Source organism: Pelodiscus sinensis, chromosome 2 (genome assembly GCF_052426305.1).
Source record: "Pelodiscus sinensis isolate ZL-2025 chromosome 2, ASM5242630v1, whole genome shotgun sequence".
NCBI lineage: Eukaryota > Metazoa > Chordata > Testudines > Trionychidae > Pelodiscus > Pelodiscus sinensis.
The window spans coordinates 108,160,948-108,176,979 of record NC_143053.1 but is presented as its reverse complement, the minus strand read 5'-3'; the positions used below and the strand labels follow the sequence as shown (position 1 = coordinate 108,176,979).

General features: G+C 40.5%; 1 long non-coding RNA gene across 2 annotated transcripts in view; it reads left to right on the top strand.

Annotated features, from left to right (window-relative positions):
• Window positions 1-16,032, top strand: part of LOC149525319 (uncharacterized) — a 176,431-nt gene that overhangs the window by 115,366 nt on the left and 45,033 nt on the right. Inside the window, exon 4 of one of the 2 annotated variants that reach the window (XR_016348840.1) lies at window positions 1,410-1,476. This is a non-coding gene — a long non-coding RNA (uncharacterized LOC149525319). Of the gene's footprint in view, window positions 1-1,409; window positions 10,744-16,032 lie in introns of those variants that run through there. The other variant, XR_016348839.1, reaches the window with a different exon arrangement.

The window sequence follows — 16,032 nt, the reverse complement described above, 5'->3', positions numbered from 1 at the left end:
GCTTTCTTTTGTTGGCAAGCCAGTAAATTTTGTTAGAGGATGGAACACTGGTTTGTTGGTGAAAGCTGACTTTTGCTGACAAAATACTGTAGTGCAGGCAACCCCTAAGTGATACTAGCACCATTAACAATTATGAACAATTAGAAGCTGTGATATGTATCGAAAAGCTGTTTTGACAAAAATATTTTAATCTATATGTTTATATAAATTAGAATACCATGCACATATTTAGTGCCTTTCATTTATAAATCTCAGGGGTTTGTAAAGGTGTGTATATATCTTTATTCCTATTTTATAGATGGGGAAACAGAGTCATTTAAAGTTACATGTCCAAGGTCATAACATAGGTTGGTGGTGGAGCTGAAAATATAATCCAGATATTCTGGCTGCCAGACCAGTATACTGTCCACTTGAGCATATCTCCACTATAAACACTACTTCAACTGTTTGTTAGAAAGCAGTGCAGTTTTCTTCTAACTCTATTAGCAGCTTATCCAAAAATATCAAAATTTGGCTTTTCACAAAATAGCATTTACATTACTGAAAATACATTAGTAGGAACTTTTACTGTTTCCAAACTGCAATAAATAAGGTTACAAGTTAACTGGAATGTTTAGAAATGCATCCACCAGACATGATTGGCCAGTAGACTGTGCGGTAATTCTTCAGAAATGGGAAAGTCAAACCACACAAGTCATGCACATCTAGCAAAATACAGCATATGGCCAGAGAAAAGATACTTTCAAAGCTCCCTCTCCCCCTTTAATCTTTCCCTCCAGAGGTACTTAGAAGAATTAGTGACTGCTTAGGGTTACTTAGAATCATCAACTCTCAGCTGGTCATTAATCTTTGGAAATGTCTTGGGCTTCATTTGTTATAACATAAACACTTTAAATAAACTTTATGCCAAAAAGCATCTTTTCCCATTTCCCCATTTTCAAACTGAAGCTTCAATAGCTTTGTCTGTATTGAAAGTAGCAAGAAATGTCTGTGTCATTGTAAGATGGATGCCTCTGCAGACAATGCTTGGAAAGTTTACTTCAGGGGCAGTCAATTATTTTTTGTCAAGGTATAGTCAAGGGCTAGACTTCAAAGAAAATAAAAAAATAATAGTAATGATAAGTAAAGAAAAAGGTTTCGCGGGCCATTCAAAAGCATCTGGTGGTCCAGATTTGGTTTGGAGCCCACCAGTTGAGACTACCCCTGGTTTATATCATATATCATACAGTTAACTAAATGACTTATGTACATGTGTGTTGATGACATTACATGATTGGAAACATCTTGTTTCAGAGCTGATGTGAGAAAGTTTTGGTTGGGCGAGGGGATTGTTGGTTTTGAGTGGTTTGTTTTGTTTTTATAATCAACTTTATTGTTTTTGATTTATGGCATTTTTCTCTGCCTTTCAGGGAAGAACAGCATGCAACCAACTGGCCACGATACTTTTCTTAAATATTACAAGAAAACATCTGGCAGGTATAATTTGCTATGTAACACTCTGGCCTTCTCTCATTCTTACACAATCCAGTACAATTGTATAGAATTGTGTGTGATGTATCTTATGCAAACTGTCATGACTGCCATCAAAATTCATACACATACAACCAGTATATGTGGTTGGTACTCAAGAGGGGATAATGCTACTTCCTTTAGCCTCTGCCACAAGTTAATAGCGTGTTATTTTTAGCGGTAACCTCGGGTTACCTTTGTAACCTACTTTGAGTTGGTGGGTGCACACTGACAAAAATATAGTAACAAACTGTATTAAAGCTAATGTTAACATTATAAACAGGTTAAGGAGGTAGGGTCTGCACATGTAGGTATAGTGTTAAATTATCCAAAAGGGCAAAGGTTGATTGAAAAGTCATACAATAGATATAATATATAATCAGCAATAACCTAAATTTAGATTAATAAATTGAACAATACAGCTTAGATACTAGCATCCAAATATTCAGGTACATCATTCATGAAAAGCTATACAGAGAGTTAGTTATACAAAGCAAATAAAGTAATGAGTGTAAATTGTCCCTCAGTAATTGAGTGTGTAGGATTGGTTGTCTCTCAATAAAAACAGTCCATCAGAGAAGTATTTCGGTTACTTTCCCAATTTCGTGACTGATTACCTGAGCTTTAAAGCCAATTCCCACCATCACGGTAAGCAGCCCAAAATAGAATACTTCCAACGGACACAAGTTCACTCTGTCAATTTAGAATGTTTCCAGCATCAATTGACAGCATTATGAGGTAAAGTGCCTGCAGCCAGCAACTGCATATTTCAAATCCCTGTTTCATTATCTGTCTTTCCTGTTGGTTGCTTTAATCATTGACTAATAACTCTGAGGGATCACCTTGTTACCATCAGCCATCCAGCCCTGCAGTGCACTGCTAACATCCAGCTGCTATTGGACGTGAATCTGGTAATGTCTATGCTGTGTTTTAGCTGTCAATAGGCTGCCAGGGCTATCAGAATGGCTAATAATCCATATGATTGTATATAAGGAATGAGTTTTCTCTCTTAGGCACTCATATGGCCCCAACTCCTTTAGTATCAAAAGCCTGGACCCATAAACGAATTAGGCATTGTGAAGCTGAGTGTCACTGCATCTAACTTTTAGGCACCTAGAAAATCACTGCAATTCACCAAACCTGACTTAGGTACTTTGGCTCCCTATTCTCTGAAGAGAGGTCCCTTAGACTCTAATTCACAAAAAGCCAGGATGCTACTCAGGGAGCCCTCTAGTTTAGGTACAGAGCAGACTATCCCACAGCTCAATAGTTAGCGCCCACTCTCTTGAGAGGTGCAGTATGGTCATCAAAATACATGAGTCAGGCTCACCCCAAATAATGAGTTTGGCTTTCAGATCATGAGACTATATAAAATAATAGATTGTGTGTTCTTCTTCTTTGTCTTCTGATTTTTGATCCTTTAGGGTCCACTGGGGTCATACTTGAAGCTTTTCTCATAGCCACAAGGATGCTGATGGGGGGAAGGTAAAGGGTGCAATTGCTTCGGGGCTTGGTGATTCTAAAAAGCCCAGAGATCCATCTCTAAGCACTGGGGGATGTGCCATGCTCTGCGTGGTGCTGAGAGCTGGGGGGAGGGTGGCGTGGGGTGGCTTGCTGTCTCACCCCTTCTGCCAAAGGTCCCACCCTTTTGGGGAACATATAGAGTCCCTCCCTTGCTCGAGGGCCCCGGTGTAGCTGTTGGCCCCCCTGCATGAGGGCTAGAAACTTACTTTCTGTTTAAGAATGAAGGTGAATCACTCTGGGGCTTAGGCTGGAAGAAAGTGTCTATAAGCCTGGAGTGAGAGAGAAGTGCTCACTCCCAGAGATGGAAACATAGACACTTCGGGAAAATTTACTGCAAAAACATGGGCTTCAAATGAGTTTAAGTAATACAGGCTTCACCAGGGGAGGTGGGAAAGGTTGTGTATCTCAATGTCCCACAACTGGGACCACTACTTTCATGAATCATTGTTGCCTCTTTTGTCCCAAATGGCTAGTCAAAAGTGGGAAGCCCTGGAGATGTTCTAGATGGGAGCAGAAATTTGTGGTGGAGTCTGGTTTTTTTATAGGGAATGTACCAAGTTCTGCTTCTGAAAACATAGGAAGAACCAAAAGGGGGAAAAAGTGATTTCTTAGCTTACAGCCCTAACCCTCCTTAGCCAGCAGAAGATCCAAAAGGTCTGTCTTTAGCGCCTTCTGGGGACATACCATGCTTGCTTGGGTTTTTTCAGTTTTTCTCCCATGTCTGTCATGTTCCATGTGTTCTCCTTTTCTCCCTCCCCCTCTTTCCAAAAACTATATTCAGTGCCAAAAAACCCCCAAATGAACAAAAAAAAAAAGTTCACCCACAGAGTAGGTTCAGAACTCCTGGACAGCTTCATATACCCCTTTTGACTAAAGTGGGGGCTTGTCAATAATTTATCCTTACAGTTATGTTAATTAAAGGGTGCATTCACACCCATCAATCATAAAGATCTATGAATTTAAACCATAACAAAGTTTAACCTAGCACATCACTCCAACTTAGGGTTGCTCCTCATCCCCATAACCCAACCCAAACAGAAAAAAGTAATAACATAAAAAGAAAGAGGGTCAGCTATCTGCAAATGTACAGTGTCCTTCTGTCAAGATGTTTACACATAACCAACCCAAATTGACTTTTAGTCCCATCGAAGACTGGGTTTTTCCACCCTTTGATGGACTTTTAATCAGCACAGGAGGAGTCCCTTTCAAGCAACCCTTAAAAATGTCTCAGGTATCAGCTGATTGAGGCGGGCCCTGCCTAGTTTGTTAACTTAGGGAATTCACCTGTGTAACACCTCAACTTTATAGCTACATTCTCACCATAGCCAAGGTGAAATTCTGTCCCCAAAATGCTAAACATTAGCACCTGAGGAAGTGGGTCTGGCCCAGGAAAGCTGATCATCTAATAAACCATCTTGTTAGTCTTTAAAGTGCTACATAGTCCTATATTTTGCTTCACCTGAATAAAGACATTGGCTGGCTAGCACACTATCTTCCACATCCTAATGACTTAACCAACTAAACACTGGGTACTTAGACAAAGTGCAAATTGTTCTTATCAGTTTCTTGTAACTTGAACACTCTAATTCACTTTTTCTTCTTCTCCCTTCCTCCCCCTTCCCTTATTTATTCTTGGAGCTGGACTTTTAATGTTCCATTTATCTGAAGAAGTGGGTTGTACCCACAAAAGGTCATGATACCATCCACATGTTTTGTTAGTCTTTAACGTGCTGCTAGACTTTTCTTTTTTTATTAGCACCTGTGTTCAGTATAGAAGGGGTTAGAAGTAGATAGGCCAAGACAGGAGCAGTCACAAGAGCCTTTTTCAAGTCTGAAAGTGCTAAATTACGCTTTGCTGACCACTGACACATTTTCCTTTTCTCTCCCAACTTACGCAGTGGTTTTGTCATATAAAAAACCTTCTGCAACAGCTGCAGAGTCCTAGAAAACTCTGCACATTTGTGAATGCCTGAACTGTAGGCCATCTGTGCACAGCCTCAATTTTATGTTTATCAGCAGTAATTCCCCCTTTTAATTTTGCTTAGTGCCAACATGTATTAGATTCACCATTTCATATTTTGCAATCACAACTCCCCCTTTCGAGTATTTGCTGCTTGTTAGAACATTCAGCAAATCAACAAGAATCAGTTCTTGTTTCAGATCCAGAAGAGTTTTAGCAGCTAAGATTCACAATGCAATCATCTTTCACAGTTTCACATAAATTGCCATAATACGAGGACAGATTAAACAGAAAAGTGGATTGCAAAGGGGAAGGTGGAGAAAAATAGCAGCACATTGCCACTATGTCGACACTACGTTGGCGACTTGATGGAAGACGGTCTTATGGTTTACTTGTTGCACCAGGTCTGAGCAATGTGCAAGAATACAAAGGAAAATTAATTATTCAGCTTTAGTTTCAATGTAAACGTTCCACAGAAGCAGGAGAAAATTAATTGGGAGTTGTACATTACAGCTTGCTTTTCTGTATAGAAAAGTCAGGGTTCCATCACAAGAATTTAGAGCAGTTGGGATGGCGAAATGCATCACTGTAAAAAGCTTACTTGCTTGCAAGGGGTGAAACTCAAACAGAGAGGGTCCATTTTAAAGCCATTGGGGCCACTTAAGTTCCAAAGCAGAGCCTCAGGTTTTGAATAGCTTGACTCAGAGTGGATTCAATGAGGTGGGCATCTCTGAGGATCTAGAAGCCAGAAATAACAATGTAGGGGTGCAGACAGGCTGTGATTACTGTTCCACCCTGTAGATCTCCATACAAAGCCCTTTTGTTCAGGCTTGGTGAATTTCACAGTGAAGAATACCAGCTATGATCCATTCCACTTCATCATATCCACTTCTCATTAAGTTTATATAGAAACTGCAGTTTTAAATAAACAGCAATCTATCCACTTTTCATTGCCATCATACTCTGAATGTCAGCATTTCTTCAGAACTAGATGCATTACACATTAAGGGCAGATCTGTTTTATAAATATAGACTACATCTATAGAGTAGAGATTACAGATGTTTTCTTTACAAGCTGTGAGATTTCCACCGGAGGGCACAACTCTCCATTTTACCAGCTTTGCTGTGTCCTGTGTGCTAGTCACTATATTGCAGGGTCCCATTATTTTCTCTTCCAGTGTTGAGGTATACAGGTACAATATTAATGTGATTTTTTAAGCAAAACAAAGCAAAAACAAGTAGATGGTTTCATATATGTTGACCATATTTTGTAATTGTAATTTTGTAATTGTCTACTGCAGGATATGACTGAGAGCAGTGCAAAAATGTCTGCATTTCTAGTAAAAAGTAACAGTAATTGTAAATCTGTGTAACAGTTTATACAATTTCAAATAATTGTCCGCAGTCTTTCTGGCAACTTTTCTTAAATAATTTTTTCAAAATACCAAATTAACCATGTCTTAAGGAATTCATGCTGATGTTTTTGACACATATTTTCTTCACATTTTGTTTTTCATGAAACTAAAAGCAGGATTGGTTCTATAAAGCTGAGAACATACTGCGACAGATTTTATTACCTAAAGCTATATCTACACTAGATATCTTACAGCAACACAACTGTACTGATGCAGCTGCACTGCTGTAAGGTCTCCCATGTGGCCACTCTATGACCATGTCTACACTACTGCAATTTGATGGATCTAGTGAAGACCCATTAAATTGATGGCAGAGCATTCTCAGCTGATTCTGATATTATACTGGTATGAGAAGAGTAAGGTAAGTCCATAGGAGAGCATTTCCCGTTGAAACAGCACAGTATAGACTAGGGATGTTAAAGACTAGTCGACTATCCAATAAGCATTTGCTTATCAGACAGTCTTTTGACTAGTCGACTAGTCGATTTCCCTCCCCCCACCACCACCACTGCCTCTATAAGGGAGAAAGGGGTACTTCAAAGTGGCAGCGCCGCAGCTGTGCAGTGCTGCCACTTTGAAACACAAACATGCTATGTGTTTTGTATTTGTTCGCCATCTTAATACCAGTCATAATAAAAAGTGTTTTAATTTGGTAATATTCTCATTGTAAGCGTGACTGCTATTGTGGGCCCCCAGATGTACCTCCAGAAATAGAGCTTTATAGCCCATAACTTCTGTGACCTAAAGTAGGAGGACTGACCTGGAACCTTCTAGTCAGACTGGTGTGTCATACACATATAAATTATATTATTCTTCACCCCCAGGCTACACCCACGACTGATCTAACCTTCGCAATGGTCAGCATCAGGGGAGCCTAAACTGGTTCCCTGATGTCTCTTTTCCTGCCATTACATAGAGCAGATCTCAGCGTGGGATTGACTCTGGGCCAAAACATACAAAACTAGATTATACAACTCTGTAGTTTCATTTTCTTATCCAAATGGACCATCTTGTCAAGAAGATTTAAAAAAAAAAATTGTTCATAGCTGAACAATTGATTTTTTTAAAAATCATGTGTTATTATTTTGAGAGTCAAGTTAATAATCTTGATGCCTAACAATAAATGGATGTTTATTTGTGGCAAGTATCATGATATAAAGAAGGGCAGTGAAATTGTTGAGCAGTCACTGAGCTGTGTTAACTTTGGATAATATTCCCTAGGGGGAGGGGCAGATTTGCCTCCGCCTATGAATTTGAGATGAAAGTTTGAGTAGAGTCTATTTCCAGACAATTTTATTAACACTGTAGTTTTTTATAATGTGGCCAATATTAAAAACATATATGCCTGAATGCAAAATCACATAGAATAATGAAGGCCACATATTTAACAAGCTGATGAAATAAAAGGTAAGGAGATTCATATTAATACATGTACAGAAGTCATGACTTGAACTCTCCAAATTATCTATACCTAATATTGTGAAGTTCTTTCTTTAGAATGTCAAGAGTAATCATTAAAGTTTGTGAACAAGCAATGAAGCCCTCCCATTTGAATTTGACAGCTATGGTTCAAGTCCTGCCAGAACACTCTGGAATGCTGTTCTAAAATGTTTTTGGAAGCTGGAATGGCATTCCAGCTCTTCTGGTACTATCACTGATCTGTACTCCTTTCTTTCTTTGGACTGGAAAACAGTTAACGACTAAACTCAAAAATAGGCATTCTAGATCTGAACAAAATAGAATTTTTCTTCAGGAAAGAACTGCCATTTCCCAGTCTGAAGAAAGCAGTGAAGAGATGCTTTTTAAAAATAGGAAGGATGTCATCATCCTCATTTTAATACACATGGGTCCTAAGAAAACACTTAAGCACATACTTAAGTCCATTCCTTCAGGAAGGCACTTGAGCATGCTGCTTAATTTTTAGCACCAGCTTAAATGAGTTCCTAAATAGGGATGATCTTCTGGATTAAGCCATTAGTATATATTAGTAAAATTTAATAAAGAGCTAATGTGAATTTTCCAAAGCCTAATGTGAATTAAAAATGTTTACATGAATTTTATATTTAACTTGAGTACTATACAGAGGTTGGAAAGTGGTAGGTATGTGTATACCATAGTATATTTATTAGCACATGAGAACCACAAGAAGAGAAAATGGGCAGTAAGAAACACAAGCCAGTCAAATTTACACCATGAAATGCAAAAGTAACCAAATACCAAAAATAATGAAAAGTTTATAAAATTCTTTGTCTTAGTAATTTTTATTTAATTAGCGAGTTCATTTTATAGACATGTTAAAGGGAAGGCACATCAGTCCCTATATTCTACGTGCCCTTTTTATCACTTAAAATATATCCTAAGTGTGGCAATACAGTTAAAGACAACCCACCTCCAATAAGCTTGTCACTTAAAAGATTCAACCCTCCTCCCTTCTGAACAATTCTCCATTGCTAACAAATCTCTCTTAAAGTGTCACTTGTAACACAAGCTAGGAATATGTCCAGATACTACATGATTTTGGCAATCCCTCCGCTTCAGTTTCACAAGAAAATATACATCCAAAATTTTAGGTAACATCTTTGACAGATGCAGGGCCCAGTCATGCCTCTTTGTGTGAGTCTATCAATGACTGAGCCGTCTCTTCAGCTACATTGGGATTACTCATGTGAATACAAGCTACAGTATCAGCTTTAGCTTGTATGGGGGAAATTGAAAAACTGACTATATAGTGAGCTGTCAAGATGGGAATAAGATCACATTTACAAATGATAGGGCTAAAATCATCCTTGTGATTAGGTTTGTACCTTCAGCAAGGTTGAATCAGGGACAATTTTGGCCCGGACTACATCTTTCTTCCCACGTTATCTTTCACATCGGTAACAGAAAAAAAATCAGCCTTTCAGTCCACCTGAAAGGAGGAAATTTTGCATGCCCCACTGACTCCCTCTATCCATTTATTTATGACAACATACTCAAATTAAATGATAAAACCCTTTGGACAGTCAGCATGTCATTTTAAATGTATGTATTGCACTCAGCACAATGGTCCTGACACGGGTCATTGGGTATGATTGCAGTATAAATACTAAATAATAATAATTACATATAAAATATGAGTTTGTGTAGATCTATAAATTGCATAATGTATGGCCTGATTCTCTTTTCATACTGGTGTGACTGCCCAATAATGTCACTATAGTAAATAGAATTACCCTGGTGTAAGAGGGCAAAAAGATTTGATACTTATACTTTATACTCGTCCAGATGAGTTAATCATATATATTATCAGGGACACTAGTGCAGAATTACATAGCTACAATTTTGTGTGCCTCACCTGAAAGTATTTGTATAATGATATCTGTATCTAACTGGATTCTATACATCCTATTACATGGTCACTTTAATGTGAATAGTTTTGACCTTAGCTTGACTACTGTGTAGAAGGGTGCCTTTTTCTCAGAGAATATTCTTTCAAATGTTTTTTTTTATTCTGTCCAATAGATTCTGACATTTATTTAGTTTCCAGAGTAATTGTATAGGAGAAAATGATCTAGCTGTATGAACTTTTATTAAATCTCAGCCAGACTTTCTCACTCTCTTTGGTCAATGAAAATGAAAGAAATTCCACCACGTTAAAAATGGCACAAGAAAGAGAGAACCTGTGAGTGTATTATCAAGCTGCAGGCAAAGAGGTCAAAGAATACAACTGTCCACCTTCACGGTGAAAAAAAGAGAGAGAGAGAAATGCATGTACAATCACAGTGCCTATTTGTACAGAGAATTAAATGATGGTTGGGTAGCTACGTATGCTAATGTATATGCATCTAAACATTGCTGAAAATATGGACAGAGTGATCTAATAGATACAATGGATAGAGCATGGGACCTGAAGTGAAGAGACAAGTTGTCTGTTCCTGGTTCTACCACTGATCTTCTGTGACCTTGGCTATCTGTTTTGCCAACCTTTTGCCTGTCTTGTCTAATTAGTTTGCAAACTATTCAGTCTCTTACTGTATGCCCAGCACAATGGGACTTTGAGATGTGGTTATGGCCTGTAGGCACTGCTATAATACAAATAATTAACAACAATAAATTGAGAAATGCCATAGGGATTCCCGTAAGGATGGACAAACATGATTTAGAAAAGTCAAAATTCCAGCATGTTAATTGATCCCTTGGCCCACACTGCTTCCTCAGCTCCACCCTCTCCGTCCCCTGCCCATCCATAGAAGATATGGCACAAGGGTGGAATTTTGGGAGGATAGAAGAGGCAGCAGCTGTGAGCTTCAGGACGTGGCTAGCTTTTCATTCCATTCCCCGGATGCTAAGGGAGTGAGGGGAAAGTGCTTGCATTCTGTGCATGCCTCTCACACACCATCCAGGTGTAAAAAGCATGCATAGAATGCAAGCACTTTCCCCTCACTCCCTTAGGGTATGTCTACACTTGCACTCTCTTTCAAGAGAGGGATGTAAATGAAGACATTCAAAATAGCAAATGAAGCTGGGATTTAAATATCCTGTGCCTCATTTGCATATTCACATTATGGCGCTATTTCAAAATAACAGATGCTGTTAAGACATGGTTATTTTGAGACAAAACCCTTCTCTCGAAATAACCCTTATTCCTCTTACGCACCATCAGGAACCTGGAAGTGCTCGAGGCAGCCGGACAATTGGAGCTGCTCTGCGCCTGGCTTCCCCGATTCAGCTGCTGCTGAAACTGACCAGCAGCTGAATCGGGGAAGCCGGGGGCAGAGAAGCTGGGGTGCTGCTGGGTTGGTCCCGTAGTGCCGCCCCTTGGAGCTGCAGGACCAACCCGGCAGCACCCCAGCTGCTCTTGGGGACGGACGCCTGGAGCAGAGCAGCCAGAGTGCTGCCGGGTTGGTCTGCTCCAGGCTTCCCGGAATCAGCCGCTGGTCAGTTTCAGCAGCGGCTGAATAGGGGCACCTGGGGCAGAGCAGCTAGGGTGCTGGTGGGTTGGTCCCGTAGCGCCGCCCCTCGGCGCTGCAGGACCAACCCGGCAGCACCCCGGCTGCTCTGTCCCAGGTGTCCCCAAGAGCAGCTGGGGTGCTGCCGGGTTGGTCTCGCAGCGCCGAGGAGCAGCACTACCAGACCAACCCGGCAGCACCCCAGCTGCTCTGCCGCAGGCGTCCTTGATTCAGCCGCTGCTGAAACTGACCAGCAGCAGCTGAATCAGGGATGCCTGGGGCAGAGCCGGACTATTGGAAGGGGGGGCTATGAGGGGCTTGGGGTGACATTCCCCCACCCCACTCCAGACCCCTCATAGCCCCCCCTTCTGATAGTCCGGCATATCTGATAATCCAACACCCTCTGGGTCCTAAAGGTGCCGTATTATTGGAAGTTTACTGTAAAAGGATGGATTTCTCAGGGACACTGACCCTCAGGGGCAGATTGTTAAGATGCTGCAGATGAAGCTGAGTACATAATGCTTGTTAATTGGAGCAGAGTGAATGATTTATATTAAATAATTTATTCAATGAATTTGACCTCTCTTTCAAGAGATGCCCATGAGCAGTTTATGATTTTCTTTTATTCATTTGTTACTTGGTGAAAAGAATGTACTTTGACTAATTCTTGGTCTGTAGATTGTTCACAAGCAGTTTGAAATTTGAGATCTTTTTTTTAAATTTGGTATTCTTTCTTGATTACACAAATTATTCTTAGATTTACATTTCCAGGGCACACATTCCATTTTACAAACCATGTTCCGTTTCCATTAATATTCTCTACGGTTCACATAGAAGTAGCTCCTTCCAGTGAACTTTCTTGTCTTGCTTTATTGGTGATAATAATACCTAATTCTCATACAGTACTTTTAATTGGTAGATCTCAAAGAGCATTGTTTATGTCAACTGTTACCGGCTTTCAGGAGCCGTCACACAATGGTCCACATTGTCAATATAATCAATACAATATTTTTATCCCCCCTTATTTTCTAGAGATGGGTAGGGAAGTGCCTTACCCAAAGTCATAGAGCAGATTGATGGCTGATCCTCTAGACCACACTGATTCAGGTTATTTGATTTACATTCTAACAAGTGGCACCTGCATAATCATCTAGTTCCATACCTTGTTTCAAATTCTATTCTTCTACTGATATAATCTAAAGTAACTTCACTGAAGTTAGTGGAGTTACACTAGGGAAAATTTGGTGTAAGCAAAAGTCTCAGAATGACTGTGTATCCAGAAGGCAGTGGGTGAAACTACTTTGCCTCCCAGAGCAGTTAAAAGGAACTAAAGTTTTGGTGACATAAAACTAGAGTAACACAGTGGTGAATCAGGCCCAACATGTTCAGAATCTGTTAAGAATCAAGGTTCATAGGAAGTCACAGATTGTCACACCACACTCAAAGTAACATAAAGAAGGCTGCATGTTTCCTGTATCAGGTTTGCTCACTTCAATATCAAATATCAGTTTAAAAAGGATATGGCACCACACGAGCTAATGCACAGCAGTATTCTCTTAACAGGTGCATAACATTTCAATAATAGGTTTGTGGAGTGTTTTTTCATTTGCCAGATTTATTGATTAGGTACTGGAGTCAAAGGATTTCCCCCACAGGATATCCAGAGATTAGTGTGCCATGCAAATATTCTTTGAACAAATCCATCCTCTAATCGGTATTAATTTCTGTAATTCTAGCATCACTGTGTCACTGAAATGGGTCAGTTGGTATTTCCATTCGCCCTTTTCCAGGAGGTCATATATCAATCATTTTATATCCTAGTATGGTGGTTTCCAACCTTTCTAAGCATGAGATCACTTTTTAAATTTAAATGCAATCCAGGATCTACCTCATACCCAAACACTCTTGCCTTGCCTCCTTTCCACCCCTTTTCTGAGGTCCTGCCCTGCTCACTCCATCCTCCCTCCCACCCTCATCCTCACTCACGTTTATCAGGCTGGGGACAGAGAGCTAGGGTGCGGGGGACAGGGAGGGAGAGGCAGACTCTGCTCTTGGGCTAAAGAATATAGCTGTGGGAGGGGTTCTGAGCTGAGCTGAGCTGAGCCTGGGGCAGAGAGTTGAGGTGTAGGTTCAGAGTGCAGGCTCTGGGAGGGAGGTTGGGCGACTCAGGGCTAGGGCAGGGCTTTGCGGTGTAGAAGGGTTCAGGTCTGGGGCCGGGGTTTGGAATGTGGGCTCCAGCTGGGCACAGGTGGCTTCTGGGTGGTGGTGGAGGGGACTAAGGCAGGCTTATCCCTATGCTAGCCTTGCACCACTCCCAAAAGCAGCCAGAAAACTCTCTCCATCCCTGCCCTTCTGCCCCCCCCCCCCCGCTCTGTGGAGATGGGGTACAGGGTGAGAGGAGGGGCACACTGACATCAGCACCCCTCCCTCTTCTTCCTGTGCTCCTGGGGTGGGGAGCAGCTCCAAGGCAGAGGGCAGGAGCAGCACAACAGTGCTGATAAAGTGCCAGCACTTGACAGCCTCCTGGTCAAACCTGTCAGGATCCACCTGGCAAAGGCTCCAAGATCTATCAGTAGATCCCACGGGGCTGGACCACAACATTGTGGCACCTGAGGCAGGGAGCTCAAATGATGCCCCCTCGTTTGGGCCAAAACTTTGAAAGGTCTCAATTCTCTGGGTTCTAGTGGCACCCCCTCTCCCCAGTCTGACACCTCAGGCGGCCGCCTCATGGTAAGGCCAGCCCTGAGATCCCAATCTATTGGTTGGTGACCACTGTCTTAGTAGCATGAAGTTTGGCCATCTATCTGTCAGCTTGGATACATGTGTTCTTTCCCTAACCCAGGTGTATATAATTAGAGCTGGTCACAAATTTTCAGATGGAATTAATTTTCCACCAGAAAATGCCATTTCTTCAAAATCCAAATGTTTTGTGAGGCTGTGTAGAGTTTGACTAAATTTATTTTGGGGGGGAAAAAAAAACCCAATGGAGGAAAAGTGCTTAAATGGTGTTCAAATGTTCCTCTTCAAATAAACACAATTGAATGCTTTGATACTTTTTGTTTTGAAATGTTTAAAGTCAAAATTGGACTCAAACATATTGCTTTCATCAAGACACAACATTTCAATAGACCCAAAGTTAAATATTTTGTTTGGAATTGTTTCATAGGAATATTCAGTTTTTAGTTTGTTTTTTATTTGTTTGTTATTTTCATTTGGAACAAAAACAAATTTTGAAATGTTACATTTTGCCAAGGGAACAAACATCCCAAATTTTGACCAGCTCTGCACATGATTTAAATAGCGCTAGAATGGGTATTTAGTTAAGTAGATTAATAAAGTAAAATTCAAGGTTTTATTTTGGTTAAGATGGCTTCAATGACTCAATTCTTTTGTAATCTGTCCTTTCTAATCTACAGAATCCTTTAACCTAAATTTTCAAATGTCTGTAGTGGTTTTAAGTGACTCCATTTTTTTGGTAGCCTAAACCTTACATGCAGCTGGATTCCTCAAAAAGTAAAAAGCACCCAGTCACTGAAAATCTGGCCCCATTTAGGGTTTCTTAAACCAGGCAAACAAAACTGCTAATCATTTAAAATGTAGGTCATATATGCTACAATAATACTAGCAATACTGCAATAATTGCTCCTAAACTTGTTGTTAAACATGTGTTGGGATATAACTGGGATTCTCTGTCTTACAAAATTCCTAAGTAACTCTGTCCAATATAGTCAGGGAGACCAGGTCCATGAAGTTTAGAGGGATAAAAGTCAGAAAGGGCTGAGACACAAATAATAAAGAGATGGTGAGAAAGAGCATGCATATGTCCTGTCTATCCAGGCTCAGAACTATGCTGCAACTGCATTCAAGAATGTGATCATCCACTAATAGGAAACAGAGATTACATTGATACCTGCTTTAGGGTACATCTACACAGCAACATTATTTCAAAGTAACTTGCCCACGCCTACACAGCAGGCAGTTATTTTAAAATACTGTCAAACTGGAGGACTTCTTACTCCAACTCCTGTAACCCTCATTGTACAAGGAGTAAGGAAAGTCGGAGGAAGAGTGCTCTATTTCGAAATAAGTGCTGTGTAGACACTCCCAATTTCTAAATAGCTATTTCAAAATAAGCTACGCAATTGATGTAGCTCAGTTTGTGTAGGTTATTTCGAGTTAAGCCCTGCTGTGTAGACACATCTTTTCTATGTGTAGAGTTGAAGGAAAGAGAGTTGACTTATGTTCAGAGAGCCTGGTGCTGTTATTTAAGGCTCCATTTATATTACAATGGCGGGAGAATTTGATGACTTAGGCTTGATTTACTCAACACAAATCAATGTAAACTGCCTTGAGTTTACCTAGCTGTGGCAGTGTCTTCACTTAAATATGACTCCCACCAATATAAGTGCCTCTGTATGCTGATTTAGCAACATTACCTCTCCGAGGGGCATATAGTCATAGTTTATGTAATTAGGTCAATCCAGTGTCAGTGTAGATATTGCATTGTTTATGTCAACTGTTACTGGCTTTCAGGAGCCGTCACACAATGGTCCACATTGTCAATATAATCAATACAAGTTTCCTGGTGAGGATGCACACTGCTGACAGGAAGAGTCAAGTTTGCATGCACGGGGCTCAATTAACTCTTCTGAAGCACAGCAGGGGGATCAAGGCTTGGGCAGGGGGTTGGGGTGCA